Below are 5,000 nucleotides of genomic sequence, written 5' to 3'. Positions count from 1 at the left end.
AAAGCAGTATAGCTTGGAAAATTAAGCGGATGCAGCCAATTGTTGGCGAAAACTAAGCGGATTCGGCCAAGTGACGGTGAAAAATGGCCCGAAAACAGTCCAGCGGCAAGCGGAAACGGCTAACGTTGGGCAAAAGTGACCCGAAAACAGTTCAGCTGGGGGAAATTAAGCGGAAGCAGCCAAGCGTTGGGCAAAACCAAGCGGATACGGCCAAGAGTCGGTGGAAAATGGCCCGAAAACAGTCCAGCGGCAACCGGAAACGGCTAACGTTGGGACAAAGTGACCCGAAAACAGTTCAGCTGGGGAAAATTAAGCGGATGCAGCCAAGCGTTGGGGAAAACTAAGCGGATCCGGCCCAGAGTCGGTGGAAATTGGCCCGAAAACAGTCCAGCGGCAAGCGAAAGCGGCTAACGTTGGGCAAAAGTGACCCGAAAACAGTTCAGCGGGGGAAAACTAAGCGGATGCGGCCACGCGTTGGGGAAAACTAAGCGGATACGGCCAAGTGTTGGGGAAAAATGGCCCGAAAACAGCCCAGCGGCAAGCGGAAGCGGCTAACGTTGGGGAAAAGTGACCCGAAAACAGTTAAGCGGGGGAAAACTAAGCGGATGCGGCCACGCGTTGGGGAAAACTAAGCGGATACGGCCAAGAGTCGGTGGAAATAGGCCCGAAAACAGTCCAGCGGCAAGCGGAAGCGGCTAACGTTGGGCAAAAGTGACCCGAAAACAGTTCAGCGGGGCAAATTTTTGAAATTCTTTTTGAAATTTTGAAATTTTTTTGAATTTTTGAAAATTTTGAAGTTTTTTTGGGTTTTTGGACTTTTTTTGAATTTTTTGAATTTTTTTGAATTTTTTGAATTTTTTTTTTTTTTTGAATTTTTTTTTTTTTTTTGAATTTATTTGATTTTATAAATTTTTTGTGATTTTTTGAGATTTTTTTGAATATTTTACATGGGTGATTTTGACTTGGGGGATTTTCAGGGGGTGGTAACCCTGGGCGTGGCTAGAGCCTCAAAATGCATATTCCCCTATAGGGGGGCAAGGTTTTCAAAAATGGGTGCCCCCTCATGTACACGCGCGTGGGTGTACATGGCCCCGTCGGTGCCAGCGTGGGTGGAAAATGGCCCGAAAACAGCCCAGCGGCAAGCGGAAGCGGCTAACGTTGGGCAAAACTGACCCGAAAGCAGTATAGCTTGGAAAATTAAGCGGATGCAGCCAATTGTTGGCGAAAACTAAGCGGATTCGGCCAAGTGAAGGTGAAAAATGGCCCGAAAACAGTCCAGCGGCAAGCGGAAACGGCTAACGTTGGGCAAAAGTGACCCGAAAACAGTTCAGCTGGGGGAAATTAAGCGGAAGCAGCCAAGCGTTGGGCAAAACCAAGCGGATACGGCCAAGAGTCGGTGGAAAATGGCCCGAAAACAGTCCAGCGGCAACCGGAAACGGCTAACGTTGGGACAAAGTGACCCGAAAACAGTTCAGCTGGGGAAAATTAAGCGGATGCAGCCAAGCGTTGGGGAAAACTAAGCGGATCCGGCCCAGAGTCGGTGGAAATTGGCCCGAAAACAGTCCAGCGGCAAGCGGAAGCGGCTAACGTTGGGCAAAAGTGACCCGAAAACAGTTCAGCGGGGGAAAACTAAGCGGATGCGGCCACGCGTTGGGGAAAACTAAGCGGATACGGCCAAGTGTTGGGGAAAAATGGCCCGAAAACAGCCCAGCGGCAAGCGGAAGCGGCTAACGTTGGGGAAAAGTGACCCGAAAACAGTTAAGCGGGGGAAAACTAAGCGGATGCGGCCAAGTGTCGGTGGAAATTGGCCCGAAAACAGCCCAGCGGCAAGCGGCTAACGTTGGGCAAAAGTGACCCGAAAACAGTTCAGCGGGGGAAAACTAAGCGGATGCGGCCACGCGTTGGGGAAAACTAAGCGGATACGGCCAAGAGTCGGTGGAAATTGGCCCGAAAACAGTTCAGCGGCAAGCGGAAGCGGCTAACGTTGGGCAAAACTGACCCGAAAACAGTTCAGCGGGGCAAATTTTTGAAATTTTTTTTGAAATTTTTTTGAATTTTTGAAATTTTTGAAGTTTTTTTTGGGTTTTTGGACTTTTTTTGAATTTTTGAATTTTTTGAATTTTTTTGAATTTTTTTGAATTTTTTGAAATTTTTTTGAATTTTTGAAATTTTTTTTTTTTTTTTGAATTTATTTGATTTTATAAATTTTTTGTGATTTTTTGAGATTTTTTTTAATATTTTACATGGGTGATTTTCACTTGGGGGATTTTCAGGGGGTGGTAACCCTCGGCGTGGCTAGAGCCTCAAAATGCATATTCCCCTATAGGGGGGCAAGGTTTTCAAAAATGGGTGCCCCCTCATGTACACGCGCGTGGGTGTACATGGCCCCGTCGGTGCCAGCGTGGGTGGAAAATGGCCCGAAAACAGCCCAGCGGCAAGCGGAAGCGGCTAACGTTGGGCAAAACTGACCCGAAAGCAGTATAGCTTGGAAAATTAAGCGGATGCAGCCAATTGTTGGCGAAAACTAAGCGGATTCGGCCAAGTGACGGTGAAAAATGGCCCGAAAACAGTCCAGCGGCAAGCGGAAACGGCTAACGTTGGGCAAAAGTGACCCGAAAACAGTTCAGCTGGGGGAAATTAAGCGGAAGCAGCCAAGCGTTGGGCAAAACCAAGCGGATACGGCCAAGAGTCGGTGGAAAATGGCCCGAAAACAGTCCAGCGGCAACCGGAAACGGCTAACGTTGGGACAAAGTGACCCGAAAACAGTTCAGCTGGGGAAAATTAAGCGGATGCAGCCAAGCGTTGGGGAAAACTAAGCGGATCCGGCCCAGAGTCGGTGGAAATTGGCCCGAAAACAGTCCAGCGGCAAGCGGAAGCGGCTAACGTTGGGCAAAAGTGACCCGAAAACAGTTCAGCGGGGGAAAACTAAGCGGATGCGGCCACACGTTGGGGAAAACTAAGCGGATACGGCCAAGTGTTGGGGAAAAATGGCCCGAAAACAGCCCAGCGGCAAGCGGAAGCGGCTAACGTTGGGGAAAAGTGACCCGAAAACAGTTAAGCGGGGGAAAACTAAGCGGATGCGGCCAAGTGTCGGTGGAAATTGGCCCGAAAACAGCCCAGCGGCAAGCGGCTAACGTTGGGCAAAAGTGACCCGAAAACAGTTCAGCGGGGGAAAACTAAGCGGATGCGGCCACGCGTTGGGGAAAACTAAGCGGATACGGCCAAGAGTCGGTGGAAATTGGCCCGAAAACAGTCCAGCGGCAAGCGGAAGCGGCTAACGTTGGGCAAAACTGACCCGAAAACAGTTCAGCGGGGCAAATTTTTGAAATTTTTTTTGAAATTTTTTTGAATTTTTGAAATTTTTGAAGTTTTTTTGGGTTTTTGGACTTTTTTTGAATTTTTGAATTTTTTGAATTTTTTTGAATTTTTTTGAATTTTTTGAATTTTTTTTGAATTTTTGAAATTTTTTTTTTTTTTTTGAATTTATTTGATTTTATAAATTTTTTGTGATTTTTTGAGATTTTTTTGAATATTTTACATGGGTGATTTTGACTTGGGGGATTTTCAGGGGGTGGTAACCCTGGGCGTGGCTAGAGCCTCAAAATGCATATTCCCCTATAGGGGGGCAAGGTTTTCAAAAATGGGTGCCCCCTCATGTACACGCGCGTGGGTGTACATGGCCCCGTCGGTGCCAGCGTGGGTGGAAAATGGCCCGAAAACAGCCCAGCGGCAAGCGGAAGCGGCTAACGTTGGGCAAAACTGACCCGAAAGCAGTATAGCTTGGAAAATTAAGCGGATGCAGCCAATTGTTGGCGAAAACTAAGCGGATACGGCCAAGTGTCGGTGAAAAATGGCCCGAAAACAGTCCAGCGGCAAGCGGAAACGGCTAACGTTGGGCAAAAGTGACCCGAAAACAGTTCAGCTGGGGGAAATTAAGCGGAAGCAGCCAAGCGTTGGGGAAAACCAAGCGGATACGGCCAAGAGTCGGTGGAAAATGGCCCGAAAACAGTCCAGCGGCAAGCGGAAACGGCTAACGTTGGGACAAAGTGACCCGAAAACAGTTCAGCTGGGGAAAATTAAGCGGATGCAGCCAAGCGTTGGGGAAAACTAAGCGGATCCGGCCCAGAGTCGGTGGAAATTGGCCCGAAAACAGTCCAGCGGCAAGCGGAAGCGGCTAACGTTGGGCAAAAGTGACCCGAAAACAGTTCAGCGGGGGAAAACTAAGCGGATGCGGCCACGCGTTGGGGAAAACTAAGCGGATACGGCCAAGTGTTGGGGAAAAATGGCCCGAAAACAGCCCAGCGGCAAGCGGAAGCGGCTAACGTTGGGGAAAAGTGACCCGAAAACAGTTAAGCGGGGGAAAACTAAGCGGAAGGGGCCACGCGTTGGGGAAAACTAAGCGGATGCGGCCAAGTGTCGGTGGAAATTGGCCCGAAAACAGCCCAGCGGCAAGCGGAAGCGGCTAACGTTGGGCAAAAGTGACCCGAAAACAGTTCAGCGGGGGAAAACTAAGCGGATGCGTCCACGCGTTGGGGAAAACTAAGCGGAAACGGCCAAGAGTCAGTGGAAATTGGCCCGAAAACAGTCCAGCGGCAAGCGGAAGCGGCTAACGTTGGGCAAAACTGACCCGAAAACAGTTCAGCGGGGGAAAACTAAGCGGATGCGGCCACGCGTTGGGGAAAACTAAGCGGATACGGCCAAGAGTCGGTGGAAATTGGCCCGAAAACAGTCCAGCGGCAAGCGGAAGCGGCTAACGTTGGGCAAAAGTGACCCGAAAACAGTTCAGCGGGGGAAAACTAAGCGGATGCGGCCACGCGTTGGGGAAAACTAAGCGGATACGGCCAAGAGTCGGTGGAAATTGGCCCGAAAACAGTCCAGCGGCAAGCGGAAGCGGCTAACGTTGGGCAAAACTGACCCGAAAACAGTTCAGCGGGGGAAAACTAAGCGGATGCAGCCACGCGTTGGGGAAAACTAAGCGGATACGGCCAAGTGTTGGGGAA

The sequence above is a fragment of the Carex rostrata genome, chromosome 10 (genome assembly GCF_964058835.1).
Source record: "Carex rostrata chromosome 10, lpCarRost1.2, whole genome shotgun sequence".
In the NCBI taxonomy this organism is placed as follows: domain Eukaryota; kingdom Viridiplantae; phylum Streptophyta; class Magnoliopsida; order Poales; family Cyperaceae; genus Carex; species Carex rostrata.
This window is presented reverse-complemented; position numbering follows the sequence as displayed.